This window comes from Ovis canadensis, chromosome 19, assembly GCF_042477335.2.
Source record: "Ovis canadensis isolate MfBH-ARS-UI-01 breed Bighorn chromosome 19, ARS-UI_OviCan_v2, whole genome shotgun sequence".
Taxonomy (NCBI): domain Eukaryota; kingdom Metazoa; phylum Chordata; class Mammalia; order Artiodactyla; family Bovidae; genus Ovis; species Ovis canadensis.
Genome location: NC_091263.1, coordinates 36879727 through 36897315, shown reverse-complemented (window position 1 = coordinate 36897315; position 17589 = coordinate 36879727). Strand labels below are relative to the sequence as shown.

At 39.3% G+C, this 17589-nt stretch overlaps 1 long non-coding RNA gene across 2 annotated transcripts in view; it reads right to left on the bottom strand.

The window, feature by feature from the left end:
* LOC138424620 (uncharacterized) overlaps window positions 1–17589 on the bottom strand; it is a 694361-nt gene that overhangs the window by 459692 nt on the left and 217080 nt on the right. For both annotated transcript variants that reach the window (XR_011250888.1, XR_011250887.1), the window contains exon 3: window positions 2114–2252. This is a non-coding gene — a long non-coding RNA (uncharacterized lncRNA). The remainder of the gene's footprint in view (window positions 1–2113; window positions 2253–17589) is intronic.

Genomic DNA, 17589 nt, shown 5'->3' with positions numbered 1-17589 from the left:
GACTGTTCTTACACTGGCGTTTAGATCAAGTCCATCTTCATTCGAACTAGATCACAATTGTTACTAGGCATGTGGACTGGTAACTGTTTCCAAGGCTGCTATAAATCAGTGCTTCAACCCTCTTTTCTACCATCAAACTTTATGGCAGAAAACAGGCACAGTATTCATTTCACCCTCTAGGGTGCTTTTTTGCTAAAGACCATGAGTTTAGACATAGCCTATAATAATAGCTCTGTCTTCCTAGAGTGTGACTGGAGGGAAGAAAAGCAAATAAAAACATCCTTGCCTTCTTATGTTAGAATGCACAACTTAAGCATCCAAAGGCCAACATTTCCTTCAGAATTCTGAGCTCCCTCCTCCTCTCCTTGCTGTGAAAAGTAATGATCTGTTTGTCTCTGCTTGTCATTCAAACCATGTACCCAGGAAGCCAGCATCTGTCTCCTCATTGGCCTCCTCTTCCCTAAATGTACTGGCTATCACCAAAGTCAAACAGCACTTCTTGTGACGCTTTCCAAACCACACTAGTCATGAAGAGTGGACGATAATTACCAACAAATTGAAACAGTTGCCCCAAATGATGACTGCACAGATGTACAAACTAACGTATTTTTACTGCAGCTCAAGAGTGTGAAACGTCATAAGTGATTTGATGACATTTTAGTACTGATCACAGGTACAAACTATCCATGCTCAATTAAAGAAAGATGAAAGTTCAGCTTTCTATAATTAAAACAATGACTTGTTCAGCCTCAGGGCTAGAAATAAATGTTAAGGTTTTGCGTCTCTTGCAATCCTAAATGAAGATTTAGAGAAGAAAACTCTACTATCATTGACTTCCTTAAAACCAAGGTTTTATCCAAACTGAGAATTATTCATGATAAGACTTAAATAGGAAAAAATAAGTCATTTTTATTCTCTTTTGGCTGCTATACAGTGAATGACTTTCTTCACTATTATGTTTTGGATATTACATCATTTAGATCACTCTCGGTAAATCAATTCAGATATTTTCTTTGGATCCTGCTGCAAATATATGTAATTTAGGAAGATGAAAAAATACCTAAGAGTATATTTTATCATAAAATAAAAATCCTAAATATCCAGCTCTGCAGCTTACTACATCTCTGAGCCTCTATTTCCTTATCTTTTAAATGGGTCATGATGATGAGTTTTATCTATTAACTTGGCTAGGCTTGGTCTCCATTTATTCAATATAATCTAGATGTTGCTATAAAGGTCTGTTGTAGATGTAATTAAAGTCCATAGTCTGTTGACTTATGTAAAGAAGATTACCCTAGGTCATCTGGATAGGCCTGATTCAATCAATTGAAAGGCCTTAAAAGCAGAACTGAGGCTCCCTTGAAGAAGAAATGTTACCTGTGCTTTTAGCTTATGGCCAAGGTTCCAAACTGCTCTTCCTGGCAGCCTGCCCTATAGATTTCAGACTTGTCTAGCCAGTGCTCACTTGGGTAAATCAATTCTTTACAACCAGTCAATCAATCTACCCTGTTTTTCTGGTTATATATGACTGATGCCTGGGGATAATAATGCCTATTCTGTAGGAATGCTGTAGGAGTGAAATGAGGTAATGAGATTATGTGCATGAAATGAATTACCACAAAATGAAAGTAACGGAATATATGCAATACTACTTTTGGATGTGACTAACTCCAATCCAGCTAAAAACTTCATAAAAATGTCATCCTGTCTTAACAGGCCTTACCAAATCATTGTGCCTTTTAGATAATGCAAATCGTCTTACATTCTAAGGCTACTTTTTAACACTACCAGATCCTGCTTTACAATCTCAAAGACTAAGACAGACAATCATATCCAAGTCCACAAACACCCCAGCTAGATATGTTACTCTTCATAAGAAACTGATATTGAACTTGAGACAGAGTCTGTGGTTATGGACATCAGAGGTCAAGAAGAAGGCATAACAGTAAGGGTGGTATTCAGACAGGAACCTAGACAAGCTGAGATAAAGAATGAGTCCAGAGTCAGAACTAAAGGATAAATAGAACCAAAGGATAAATACATGAAATCACAGAGGGAGGGGTGGAGGTTGGGGGAGATCAGGGGCTACACCAGGTACTAGCTCAGGTCTTACCTGATCTGGACAAACTCAGCCCCCCAGTGGCTGGGTGAGGTAGTGGACTGGGAAGGGAGGACTTCTGACCCAAGTTGTTGCCAAATGACTCTTGGGCTCAGGAGAGTTCATGCCAAAGAATCAGGTAAACAGCAGCACCCTGTGGGGAAAAGAATCACCACATTCATGTAATTTTCTTTCAGGCGACACAACTGAATTACATTCCCCAGTCTCTCTTTCAGTACTCTCTGGCTGTGAGACTGAATTGTAGCCAGTGGGAAGAGAGCAGAGTTTCCCACTTCTAGGCCTGGCTCATAAACACCACTCATGTACAACTCTTCCTGCTCTCTTCCCTCGCCATCTGGCTAGAAAGGAGTCAATACTCAGGGCAGCTATAAGAGCCACATATTGAAGATGGAAAACCCACACAATACAAAGAGCCTAGATCCCTGAATTATTGCTTGGAGGAGAGACATTCAGGAGAGTTACCTGACTGAGAACAACTGCATTAGATTATTATGTTAGCAAGATAAGAACTTGTACTGTGTTAAGCCATTGAGATTTGGGAATTTATCTACTAGATCAGCCAGCTAACAAAAATTGTGACCAAAGTTGCCATGCTGTTGTAATAAAAATACACAAGCCTTGGCTTACTCAGGTAGACAGTGGCAAGGGAACTAAGAATGCAATCTGAGAAATGGAACTCATACTACGCAGTAAAATAACCCAGCACTTAAGCCAAACACTAATTAGAGGTTTTTCCTAAAGTCAGAACTATAATACGACCATTATTTTAATTACCCCTCCCCATTTCCCTCTCCAAATGGCCAGATTCCTTCCTCTCTTTCTGATTTCCCATTTCCTTCTTCAGTCTTTTAATCAGATTGCTTATCTCATCTGATGACACCATCTCCCCATTCCAGTCCTATTCTTTCTCAAGGCCAGATCAAGCCTCATCTCTCTGGGATATCTAGAATCCCTTTAACACGCTGCAATCCAAACCTCCTCTGAATATACTTTTGAGACCGTTTATTTGGACATGTAATCATACACAGTCCTGCACTTTCCTTTGATTCCACACCCCCACCTGTCATAAGTATCTTGTTAAATTCTTTAGGGAGGGACTAAACCATATATTGATTAATTTACTCAAACAAAGCATCCTGCAGAGCAATGGACTTACATAGTAGCTCTTAGTAAGTGATGAAAATGAATCATATTTCACCAGCTCTAATTTTTACAATAAAACCAATAATAAGCTGAGATGGTTGGTGATGAAACAATGCTAATACAACACAAAGGAAATGGCCAATAGATGTGTTTTTCGAACACCAACACCACTAGAGTAGTGGTATGGCTACCTGAAGCACTGCGAAGAGAAGGACCCTAAAGCCATACCCAGACTCCTCAGGAAAGTGTGCTATAATCTATTAGAAATGTCTGTATGGCACTGGAGAGGGAAGTAGCATCATGAAGTTTTAATATTTGCCATAGCTTATATAATCAATAGGGCTTCCCTGGTAGCTCAGCTGGTGAAGAATCCGCCTGCAATGCAGGAGACCCCAGTTCAATTCCTGGGTCAGGAAGAGCCCCTGGAGAAGGGATAGGCTACCCATTCCAGTATCCTTGGACTTCCCTCATGGCTCAGCTGGTAAAGAATCCACCTGCAATGTGGAAGACCTGGTTTTGATCCCTACGTTGGGAAGATCCCCTGGAGAAAGGAATGGCTACCCACTCTAGTATTTTGGCCTGGAGAATTCCATGGACTATTCAGGCCATGGGGTTGCAAAGAGCTGGACATGACTGAGTGACTTTCACTTTCACTTTATATAGCCAATGACTGGTGGTTAGACCTTTCAAGACTTTTAGGGTCAAATATCTAATTGATAATATGACTTGGATGTCACCTTGGCATCTCACACTTTTTTTATCTGGGTTTCCCCCAGTGGCTCAGCAGTAAAGAACCCTCCTGTCAGTGCAAGAGATGTGGGTTTGATCCCTAGGTCAGGAAGATCCTGGAGAAGGAAATGGCAAGCACTCCAATATTCTTGCCTAGGAAATCCCATGGACAGAAGAACCTGGTGAGCTACAATCCATGGGGTCACAAAAAAGTCAGACAGAGAAAGTAAATAACCACAGCACTCTTAATCCTATGCTCCCAACTCTTCTCTTTTCCCAGACTTCCTCATCTCAGCAAATGACACTAGCATATAGTCAGTTGTTCAAGGCAAAAATCAGGAGTCAGATTTTGACTTCCATTCCCTTTACCTTACACTCTCCCAACATCCTGCCAATTCTACCTTCAAAATATATTTCTAATTTGTCCATTTCTCTTCCTCTTCTCCAATCTATTACCTTAGTTCACTCCATCAGTATCTCTCATCTAAGACTATTGAAATAAATTTCTAACTGGGCTCCCTGTTTCTATTCTTATCATCTAATAGCCTAGTTTCATATAACAGAAGAATGACTTTAATCATTAATCAAATTGTGTTATTCCACTGCTTTAAACTTTCCAGTACACTTCTTTTCCTTTATACTTACAATAAAATTTTATCTCTTTTTAGTGGCCTAAAACCCTAGAAAGTTTGAGTTATAATTTATAATATTGGTCAAGAGTTTCTCTATGACAAATATTACCCTAGATTAGCGGGCTTCTGTCACACTCAGATTCAATATACGAAATATATCTCGCCTTACAAGCTTTAAACTTGCTGTTCCTTCTCTCTGGAACACTCCAGTCTCAGATATTTGTATGGCTGCTGCCTTTATGCATTTTGTGTCTCAGCTTAAATGCCACCTCTTCAGTGACTTCTCCGCAACTACCTTATATAAAACATCCTTCAAGTTCATTACTCTCTGTCACTACATCCTGTTTGCTTTTGGAACTGTTTTCTTGCATTTTGTCTCTCTTCTTCGATAGATCATTAGCTCCAGAACAGCAGGGACCTTCCCTAACTTCATCATTATTATCTCCCCAGCTGTGTGACCTGAGCCATCTCATTCTCCTTTCTAACCTTTATTATCCCACCTTTAGGATGACATGTTGGGATTAGGTGCTCACTACAGACTAATTCTGACATTTTTTTGTGTCCATGGTGCCAAGGAGGCTTTAGAGCTCAGGGCTTCCAAGACACTGACATTTCTAAATGCATTTTTCAAATGCAGTCAACCCCCTTGGGCAGCCCAGTGGGGAGGTCATGGAGAGCCAGAAAGAAGGAGGTCTGGTGAGCTGAATTACAGTTTCTTTGCCATGCCACTCCACCCATACTGAGCAGATGCAGCTCATTAGGTACTAAATGTTTAGTGACTGTCACTATTAATTGGTGGGTATTTATACTCCAAGGAGACAGTAAATCTCACACTGGACTCAATGACATTAGCCCCTTGCAGTCAGACAGAGCATTAGAAGTTTGACTCTAAAACATTACAAAACAGAACCCAGAGCTTACAACCTTCCCTACTTGTAAGAGTAAATGCTGGCTGCTAGTTACATAGAGCATTTCCTTAGTTACTAAGATGGGTGTTAAATATTTTACACGCCTTTAATTTCATCTTCATAACAAGTCTAAAGAATAGGTATGTTTACCTATTTTTACCTGGAAAACTATTTTCCATAGTTTTATGGAAGGAAAAACTTCCATATAGAGAAAAGAAGCACCTTGCCTAAAGATCACAAAGCTAATAAGTAATGAATCCTAGATCTGAAGTGGGGTCTGTCTCATTCTGAAGCCTATGATCTTGGCTGCTAAGTAACACTGCCTGCTTTTTATAATTACCACCTCATCATATGATTAAAATTATGTTCATCAAAACCGTTTCCATTCTTTTAAGTTCAAGCTCAAATGCTACTTCTTCCATGAAGACATGATTAACTTCCAGACAGACTCATCCCTTACTTCATCTTTCTCTGCATTGGACATATGGAATCAGTCAGTCAGAAAGGGGAAGGAGGGTCAGTAACTAGCACTTATTAAGAACACATTATGTACACTGTCACAATTAAAGCTTGTATCATTCTTACAACTATCCTATGAAGCCAGCATTATATCTGTTCTGAAAAGTGAAATGCCTTGGGCAGGGTCTTATGGCTCAAAGCAGCAAAATCCAAATTTAAACCCAGATTTGGTTTGATGCCTGCCTGAGCCCAAGGCATTTTTACAAAGTTACTGTGAGCTCTCCATTACATCCCTAGACTAAATAAATCCTTCTCTCAAAGTGCCAAATACCCCTTTTAAATAATCTTTTTCATAGTTAAAAGTGTATGTATAATTATATGATTAATTTTAATTTCCTTTTTAGATCTTAACTCCATGAGGCAATGACTATAACTGTTTACACTCTACTAAATTTCCAGAACATGACACATTTAGTAGTAAGGGACCTAAATAAATATAAATGAATAAATGAATAAATGAAGTTTATACATTTTATTGTACACATTTCATATAAAAATATGGCCCATTTCTGCTAGACTGTAAGCTCCTTGAGGCAGGTTATCTATCTAATTTATCTCTAGATACCTCATGATGCTTTATACATGGCAGGAATTCAATGGTGTGTGCATGCTCAGTTATGTCTGACTCTTTGCAACCCCATGGACCTCAACCCACCAGGCTCCTCTGTCCATGGGATTTTCCAGGCAAGAATACTGTAGTGGGTTGCCATTTCCTTCTCCAAGGAATTCAATAAACATTTGCAAAATGAATTTTCCTTAAAGGTAGGTCTGTGCCGTTTCAAATCCCATGTCATTGAAGGCTCCTAAGTAGGCACCAGACAAAATCACAGAGTAAAAAGACTATATTGTTACTTTACAAGGGAAGTTTGTCATCTGACAGGCATACGTTTGAAAGCCAAGACCAAAAATCTGTAATGTGAAACCCAATCACACAATTTTATCAGTTAGGATACATTAAGCTATGGTACTATGGTAAGCACTTGACCATCCCAGTGGCTTAAAGAAAAGTTTTAGTTTTCATTCTCATTATAAAATATTATAGGCTGAGGACACTGTTCCATATCATCCTAACTCCAGGACCCAAGCTAGAAGAGCATAACTGGTTGCCATGGCAGAAGGCAAATGAGAGAAAATCATGTAGCAGCTGTTAAAGACTCTACCTGGAAGTAACATTCTATCACTTCTACTCACATTTCATTAGCTACCTTAAAGAAAGTAAGAAGTATACAAATAATACATGCTGGAGAAGGTATGGAGAAAAATAAACCTTCCTAAAGTGCTGGTGGAAATGTAAACTGATACAGCCACTGTGGAGAACAGTATGGAGGTTCCTCAGAAAACTAGAGTTACTATGTGACCCAGCAATCCCACTCCTGGGCATGCATCCATTAAAAAAAAGATAATTCATAAAGGTACATGCACCCCAAGGTTCACTGCATTAGTATTTACAACAGCCAAGACATGGAAGCAACATAAATGTCCATGAGCAGATGAATGGATAAAGAAGATGTGATATATACACAATGGAATATGACTCAGCCATAAAAAGAATGAAATAATATCTTTACAGCCATGTGGATGGAACTAGAGATTATCATAATAAGTAAAGTAATGCAAAGGCAAGTATCCTATAACACTTTTATGTAGAATCTTAAAAAAAGATACGAATGAACTTATTTACAAAACAGAAATAGACTCACAGACATAGAAAACAAACTTATGATTGTCAAAAGGGGAAAAGGGGAGGGATAAATCAGGAGTTTGGAATTAATATATACATACTACTCTATACAAAATACATGAACAATAAGGACTTACTGTATAGCACAGAGGACTACACTCAATATTTTGCAATAATTATAAGGGAAATAATCTGAAAACAGAATAAATATTCAAACTTAATCACTAACACAAAATTATATGTCAATAAAAATTAATTTAAAAATTTAAAAGAAGGATAAACCTGAAATCACACACACACAAAGAAGGTATGGGAAGCCCTCCTATTCCACAGCAGGAAAAGGAACAAAAAATTGGTGAATATTTCTAATGACAACCACAATAACAGACCGCTTAGGAGAAAACACTGAGAAATGACTTAGAAACTGACATACCATCCAGAAAAAGCACTATTCTAAAAGCAATCTATGGTTACTAAAGTGATGAAATTGATCGTTTTCCCATCAGCTCTTTGGAAGCTTCTCTCTGGAGCCCAGTATCTATATCTGTAAAATAGGAATAAAAATAGAACTTTAGAACTACTTTGTAAGCTGTAATGATGTATGTGAAAGCACCCATCAAGGGCCTTGTACAGATGATCACTAAATATTAGTCTTGGAAAACACAATCTTTAAATCCAAGTTTTGTCTGCAAAGTGTAGGAAAAATTAATTCCTCCAGACATCTGAGAGAGAAAACCACCCACTTTCCCTTAAGCTTGGCAATGTTATTTGCTTGATATTGACTTGCTAAAATGACTTGCTGCATATAATCACTCACACACCCCTCTAATACCAGAACTCAAATAATTTAGAAAGGACTAACTGAACCACGTTCCATGGCAAAGGCGGAAGGAAGGCAGTGAAAGTAAGTCATTAAAATAATGAATGGGGCTTCCCAGATGGCTCAGTGGTAAAGATTCTTCCTGCTAATGCATGAGGTACAGAAGATGCATGTTCGATCACTGGGTTGGGAAGATCCCCTGGAGAAGGAAATGGCAACCTAATCCAGTATTCTTGCCTGGACAATCCCATGGACAGAGGAGCCTGATGGACTATAGTCCATAGGGTCGCAAAGAGTCGGACACGACTGAAGCAACTTTGTGTGCAAAATAATCAAACTATCTGTCCTTCCCGGATAGAACCACACCACCTTCATTCAAAAGGCTGTACAAGTTGCCAGGATTGCTCTCTTTCTGTGTTGTCTTCACATCCTTTGCCTGCACAGCGCTCAGTGGAGACCAGCAATGCACTTTTCCCAGCTCCCCCTCCTTACTGCTAAGATTCAGGACCACGTTCTACAAGCTCGCAGTATTTACTGTGGTGGATAGCATTTCCACCCTTCTACAGTCCACACTCGCCCAAGTGTATGACTGAAAGAGCTTTAAAAGGTAAATGCTCCCAAATTAAACATTAGCATACTCCCCATTCCATAAAAATGTCCTCAGGATGAAGGGAAAAGCATGTTTTACAGTCGTATTATTTATAAATAGATGTGCTATGTAAAAACCGAAGAGAGAAGCTCTCCACTTTTTCCCTCCCTACCCTCACCTTCACTGATGCTTCTCAAGGTCATGGCCTGATTCCAGGACACTGGGCCATGTTTGCTACTGGTGGCAGACTACTGAGCAATAAAACACCACAGCTTAAGTGTCTTCTCTCTCTTTCATGCTACTGGAATTATAAGGGTGTGGACATGCTCACTCATGGGAAGAGAGTTGGCCTTTCTATCTCTTAGTTTTTCTTCCTTTTATTCTATTCCTGCAGCATACGTGCTACACTGGCCCAGAGAAAGGTCAATACCGCACTTAGAATCATGATGGACACAAAACAAGAGAGTATCATCTAATCACCACAGGGTATTTTAATTTTCAGAATGTTTTTCATCTTCTATCTGCATGGCCACCAGCATGAGTTTCCTAGGGCTGCTGCATCAAAGCACCACAAACTGAGTGGCTTTAAAAAAAGCAACTTCTTATCTCTAAGTTCTGTAGGTTAGAAGTCTGCAATCAAGATGCCAACATGGCTATGCTCCCTTTGAAAACTATAATGGAATCTTTCTTTTCCCCCTTCTGGTGGTTTACTGGAAATCACACTGTTCCCTTTGTTTATAACTGCATCTCTGCCCTCATCATGACAGCATAGTCCCTGTGCATCTGTGTCTTCAACGGGGCCATCTTTTTACAGAACACCAATTATATTGGATTAAGGGCCCACTCTACTGCTCTATGACCAGATCTTAACTAATTACATTTACAATTGGATCTTACATCTAAATAAGGTAACGTTCTGAGGTATGGAGGCCAGAATTTCAACTGATCATTTTTTAAGGTGGGGATAAAATTGCGCCCATAAAGCAACACTATGAATAAGGTTTTTAGGAGGTATTATTATCAATAGGTTAAAAGAGTTTATTGAAAATTTCTAGATCTATAGCCTAATCTTTTTATTCTATATGTAAGAAAGGTGACTGAGAAATGAAATGGTGTCCTCAGTGCTACATGGTGGTGACAGGTGTGGACGGAAAGGATGGAGGAGTGGGTGGGTGATTTGGTTCAGTGAGGGTTATCTTACTGATCCCTCTTTGCTGATGCAGCAGGTTTGATGACTGTACAGGTATACCTTCCAAATATATTCTTTCCAAACATCATTAGTGAAAGAGAATGAGTATCCTGGATACAGGCGGGCAGGTTTACAGATGAGAGGTTTGTAAGTGATGATCCTCCCCTTCCTGGAACCACTGCTCTGGACATACATGTTTCACCCCACATGTGTGTTTCCCAGGGAACTTGCAGCTCATGAACTTGCAGCTTCATGCTTCCTGCGGCACTGTTATAAGACCACATAACTGCTGGGGAAGTTCCTCTCTCAAATGCAGTATCACTGACCTAGGTCCTAACTTGAAACCAATACATAACAATCCATCCTTTTCTTTGCATTTTTAATCCACTGTTTTTACACACATGCTTTGCTTCTCACTATATCTCTGAGAGATACACAAAACAATTATTATTTGAAAAATGAAAAAATAAGGATCAAAAAGGCTGAGCAGAAGGCACAAATTTACAGCAGAATTTAGGAGCTGGACTAGAATCCTAGAATCTCCTCTCCTAATCTACAGAGACTACAGTGCCCTCCCCTGTGCATTTGGCATGGCCTTTAAAAGTGGGGGGAAGAATAGCCATGCAATTCCAGAACAGGAAGGAAACTAATCTTATGAAGCAGTTTAGAAGGGATAGGAGAGGACAAACAATTCCCACGACACACACTAAAACATCAAGTACCTGTCACTGCTCCATGTGATCTGTGTCAGTTAATAATTTCACCTTTCCAGTGGAAGAGAAATATGAAATATGCATAAGCTTAGGAAGTAATATAATACCTTTAAAATCCTTCCAATAAAAAGTAAAGCTTCACCATAATCACTGGCTCTAAAACAGTTTGGAAGCCTTATAATCACCTTTTCTGTTGGCTAAAAACTGCTGTCTTCCACAGAATTAGTCTCTATCAAATCAATTTCCACAACAATCAATAGTAACACATTCAAAAAAGAATGTCTGAGAAATAATAAAGACCGATAAAACTAATCAGATCAGAGAAAACTCAAGCATGACCTTTTGAGCAATACCGTTTGTTATGCTGACATTCTGTTAAATAAATAACTTTAAATAAATGCAGGTCAACAGTGATAAGAATAGTATAAGAGCATAATTTCAATGTAGATTCCTAGTACAGCTTTCACAACCATCATGCCTTCACCTGAAACAACACATTCAATGTAAAGAATTTATCATTTAATGATAAAATGTTTTGAAATGTCAGTGCTGGGTCCAGAAATCATCAAAGGAAACCTAAGATTAGTAGAGACTGAAAAATTTGCTGACAGCAGCAAAAATGCCATGAAAATCCACCACCTCATTAAATTACATTTCTTTTATTGTCTCTCTGACATCAGTATCCCATTCTTTGAAACCCCTCCAAATGCTGTAGCAAAGTTAAAATATTTTATTCAGGTGTATGTTTATTTGCCTGCTTTTAAAGACTTCTTTATCCTCTACCCTCCATTTATCTGTCACAATATTTTAGCATCAAGAGCATGCCTGTTCCCAATACTATGTAATATTTATGAGATACTCACAGTATGCTAACTGCAAATAACACACTGAAGATCTCACATCTCCATACCCAACCTTCTTGACCCAGAATCCCAGAGAAATTGATCAACAACAATAATACCTCTTAACAGGTATTAAAGTTTGATTTTGTGCTAGGAAATATGCTAAGGGCTAATGCACATAATCTTTGTCATTTACACAACAAACATGGCTCTAAGTATCTTAATTATTCCCATTTTACACAGAAGAAAACTGAGACTCACAAAGGTTGGGAAAGATCCCTAAGACCACACAGGGGATGTGAATGAAGATCTCCCCAGTTCCTACACGTGATGAACAGCACTTGATCAATACACTGCACAGCTTCCTGGGCTCACTTTCCTCAGTGTGTGCCAGTGAACTAGACACTACAGTGAAGGGAAGATATCCTTTCTTTACTCTGAATGTTGCTGATCTCATCTGTCAAAGCGATCATAGCACATGGTGAAAAACAATTAGGAAACGGTTGAAAAGTACTCTGGTACAAATGATATTATAGAAAATAATATAAAGAAGCAGGAACATGTGAAAAGGAAAAATCATATGGTAAAACATTAGAAACATGCAAAATGATATTAGCTAGCCTTTACTTCCCTGGTGGCTCAAAGGGTAAAGTGTCTGCCTACAAGGCGGGAGACCCGGGTTCAATTCCTGGGTTGGGAAGGTCTCCTGGAGAAGGAAATGGCAACCCACTCCAGTATTTTTGCCTGGAAAATCCCATGGACGAAGGAGCCTGATAGGCTACAGTCCATGGGGTCACAAAGAGTCAGACCCGACTGAGTGACTTCACTTTCACTTCCACTTTTCAGGGCTTCCCAGGCTGCACTAGTGGCAAAGAACCTACCTCCCAATGCAGCAGATGTAAGAGATGTGGATTCGGTCTCTGGGCTGGGAAGATCACCTGGACTAGACTGGACTAGAGATCTCTTTAAGAAAATTAGAGATACCAGGGGAACATTTCATGCAAAGACGGGCACAATAAAGGACAGAAATGATATGGACCTACAGAAGCAGAATATATTAAGAGGTGGCAAGAATACACAGAAGAACTATGCAAAAAAAGATCTTCATTACCCAGTAACCATAATGGTGTAATCACTCACCTAGCGCCAGACTTTCTGGAATGCAAAGTCAAGTGGGCCTTAGGAAGCATCACTGTCTTATTACTCCCAGAGACTCACATCTGTCTAAAGCTATTATACCAGGTACTCTCTCTGTCTGAACTTTCTCTGCTGGAACTCCTGCTATCAAAACTTAGGCACCAAAGAAATTCATATAGTGTGAATTAAACCAGAAGTTCAAATAATAAAATATTAACAATCTTTATCTCTTGGGTAGTAGAATTATGTATACTTTCTGCTTCTTTCTGATTATGTTCCACATTTTTTACAAGGATGAATAGCTTTCATAATCACATAATCTATTAAAACATAAATAAACTGTGTTAAAATGAGTGCCAATAAAGGAATGTGAAGGATGGCAGGGGAGCAGCAAGGGTAGCCCACCAGCTGCTCTAGATGAGGAGGGAATTAAGAGCTCTCTGAGAAAGAGTTTGCAAGATGAACAAATGGTCAAGAAGTCAGTATCCTAAGGCAGGCTAGACCAAAGAATGGGAATTGAGGGGATAAATGCAAAGGTCACTTGCTAGTCACTCTTGTCTCCTCATCATCACACACTGTGTCAGGCATGAATCAGGGGAAGGCAGTTGGCCTGTGATGAGCTCAGATTTGATGAAAAGCACAGGAGGATCTAATAAAAGTAGATGGTACAGGTAAACAAAAAATTGAACTCACAGGCTTGTGTGCAATCAAAGTAAAAAGCAAGTTCAGGTTCCAACTTCACAATTTATACTGTGCCAACTTGGCATAGTCTAGTCACCTTTCTGGCCCTCAGTTTCCTTATCATATCTACAATAAAACAGAAATGAGACTAATGCCCACATGTTTCACACAGTTGTGAGGAGGACTAAATTAATCACATGGCTTTGTGAAAAGCACTTTGAAAAATATAAAGACTTATCATTGGGAAGGAAGAAGGAAACTACCAGTTAAGCAGCAGCTGCAGTGGCTCAGCCAAGTGAAGGAGGAAGTTGCAGGCATGGAAGGTAAACTGGCATCGGAAGTAACTTTTGAGAATAGATTATTTTTAGAGACAAGCACTCAGGCTCCAAAAATTTAATTAACTTGTCTCAAGTCACATAGAAATAATTGGTGGAGTTTGAACCCTACGCCTCTAACTTCTGTGTTCGTTTCTCTGTCTGTGTTGTTTTATGAAACCAGAGATTCAGGGACTTAGGAGAAATGCAATGCAGGCTTTGAGGCCTAGATGTACCAACAGTTATAACTGAGTGTTTGTTTTTTTTTCCTGTCCTGGACATTGTGATAAACACTTTGCATATAGCAGTTTATTAAATTCCCCAATATCCATGTGAGTTAATTGTTCCCATTTTTAAAAATGAGAGAACTGAGGTATTGAGATGCTAAATACAACCTAAGAACTCACAGATAGTAGATGAATGAGCCAAGATTCTAATCAAGGCAGTACGGCACCAGAATCTGTGTCCATAACCTGTAGGCTACACTGCTCCAAAGCAGGTGTGCACATAAATCCTACCGAACTGCCTTGTTACCCCTTTAAGCTCTGCCCACACCCCCACACCCAGTATAAAGGGTTACGTGCATAATAAATGCTCTTCTAATATTTGTTATGTTCAGAATAGGCCTTGGAGTGTAGTAATATTTAGTTATGATAGGGAATGAGGAGGAAGAAGCAGACATTCTGGGAGACAGACTGGATTTGGCAACCAAGAAGAAATATATACCAACAGGTGCCAGGTTAAGAGACCATGGAGCTGGCTGGATCATTCCAGAATGGAAAAGAAGCTCTTTTGAAAGATGCCTGGGAAGGTAAGAGGGAAATCAGGTAAAGGTAAAAACGTGAGGTTAGGGAAACCATTTGGTGACTGTATAGATGATGCATGCCTCAAGATAATATGTTGACCTAATATCTCTAATTATGCAAAATAAAAAGCACAGCAAGGGAAAATAGTTTTATTAGAAATAAACTTGAGCATGGTCCCTGGAAAAGATTCTGAGAGAAGAAAAGTTTTTAAGATACATTTAAGAAAATCCAAGCCAAAAAAAAAAATCCCCAAACAACTCAATATTTCTAATTGTTAACCTAATATTCTTTAGCATACAGATTTGGTTAAGAACTGTTACACTGCATTTAATTTTCAATTTGTGAGATGTCAATCTGGGAGGTTTTGTTAGAAACCAGTGGGGTGAGATTACTCTAGCAATTCCCTCAAAATAATGGATTATTGCATTCGACAAACCTGTAAATAAAACAGATCCCTTTCTTTTCATTAGAGAGAATGAGCTTTAGAGAAAAGGGGAAATTTGGGACAATGTATTGGAGTAGTTGATTATTGCAAACATACAGTAAACTTTAATATGACAGATTTCTAGAGGCCTTTATAATAATACCACAAATATACCTGCACTAAGTAAAGAAAAAGGCAGTTTAATTCCCTCCAGAGAACTCCAGCTTTAGCATAAGGCTAGAATATGGACAGACAATGCCTTCACCACTCTTATACGAAAGCCAGCTGAGCACCTAATGTAACTTGGTCTGTTATCTGTATTTATAGGAAAGCAACGTCAATACTTTCTCTACTGTTGCCCACTGTCAAGCCCTTCTATGTCAGTAAGAGCAGGAAGAGAAGGCCCCTGGAAATTGCTGTTCTGCAAATAAAAGCTTTAAATCCTCCAGCCAGTCATTAACTTTGAAAGAACATCTGAAATTTTAACTCTACGATACCTGAGAAGGTGGTGGGGATAGGTCTGTCAAGGGCATGACACAGGCAAGATCACGACGTAAGCAGTAGAGTGTTCCTGAGGTGGGGGCAGCATGTGCAAAGGCCCTCCTATAACGCATCAAGGAACTGACAGACAGTAGGGGGTACCTGGCGTACAGAAGGTCTGGGGGGTACTTGGCATACAGAAGGCCTGAAGAGATAGGCAGGCTCAAACCATGCCAGGTGTGAAGATTTTGGCTCTTATAAATGCAATGAAAAGGCACTGAAGCAGAGGTTGATAGAGGTGTGATAAGAATCAGATTTGCATTTTGAAAATTCTCTAGCTGCTCTATGGTAAAAAAAAAAATGGGTGGGGATAAGAGTTAATGGCAGAACTGAAGTAGTGGGGGTAGAGATGGAGATTAAGAATTGTCCAAACTTACATGGAAATGTGCACACGGAGTATCTGGGCAGAACAATGAAGGGCAGTCCCTTTTAAAAATTTTTTTGGCTGTGTTTGCTCTTTGTTGCTGTGCACAATCTTTCTCTAGTTGCCAAGAGCAGGAGCTACTCTCTAGCTGCAGTAAATGGGCTTCTCATTGCGGGGGCTTCTCTTGTTGTGGAGCACAGGCTCTAGGGCAAACAGACTTCAGTAGTTGCTGCTCTTGGGCTATAGAGCGCAGGCTCGGTAGCTGCAGTGCATGGACTTAGCTGTCCCTCAGCGTGTAGAATATTCCTGGACCAGGAATCAAATTCATGTCCCCTGCACTGGCAGGCAAATTCTTAACCACTGGGAATTCTTAACCACCAGGGAAATCTGGACGGGTAGTCTTTTAATCTGTATGGTTGGCTTTGCAGGAGGGTACTGTTTGGTGGGGATCAGGGAATTTGTGCTGGTTAAAAGTACAGACTTTGAAGCCAGGCTTCTTGGCTTAGAATTCCAGGATGTCAGTGTATACCCTTTCACAAGTTATGAAATTTCCTTACCTAGGTTTTCCTATCTGTAAAATGAGCATAATAAAGCAGTTTTCACAATCCCTTATCCAAAATCTTCAGAGTTAGATGTTTTTTTGAAATCTAGAATTTTTGAAGATATCAGGTTATATTAAATATTGTGTACTACCCCCAGCAGAGTCATGTGCAGGACCTCATAATCAAACCACTGATATGTTTCAAAGCAAAATGTATGGCTATTAACACTATGTAGGTTAATTAAGGCAATAACTAGAGTCATTATATCAATTCAAATCAGGTTTTGCTACCAATGAGTTTGTACCAACTTTTGAAAAAACAATTGCTTTTTCAGAGACTTTTGATGTTCAGAATTACAAGTAAGAAACTGCAGATCTGTAGGACCTTCCTCCTAAGGTTATTAGGAGGAATAATGAATCATTGTTTGTAAGCACTTGGGACAGTACCTGATACATAGTTAAATACTATAGAAGCATTTGCTGAATAAATAAAGCTCCTGTGTACAAAACTAGCTACAAAAGTAGCTACTAGGAACTTCATGAATTTAGAAGTTCCTAATCTGTAAAATACAATGAATTAAGGAGATGACCTCTGAGGTCCTGCTAGTTATCCATAAGACCAACAAAATGTCTTGAGGAATGCCTTTTCTGATTGTTTTGTGTAGAAGCCAGCAGTGGACCCTAAATCCACTCTTTGCCAGGTAATGGTAATACTATAGCAACTTTACCCTCTGCCCTCCCACCTCTTCTGTCCCTTTGGGCAGTTCAGTTACACAGAGTCCATTTTGTATTTCTTTCTCCTCCAATGCCATTTCACCCCCATCCTCTAGAATCTCAGGGTGGACAACCTCCTCTGCCTTCCAGCACGATTACAATGGTTCAGTCATGAACCTAAGTT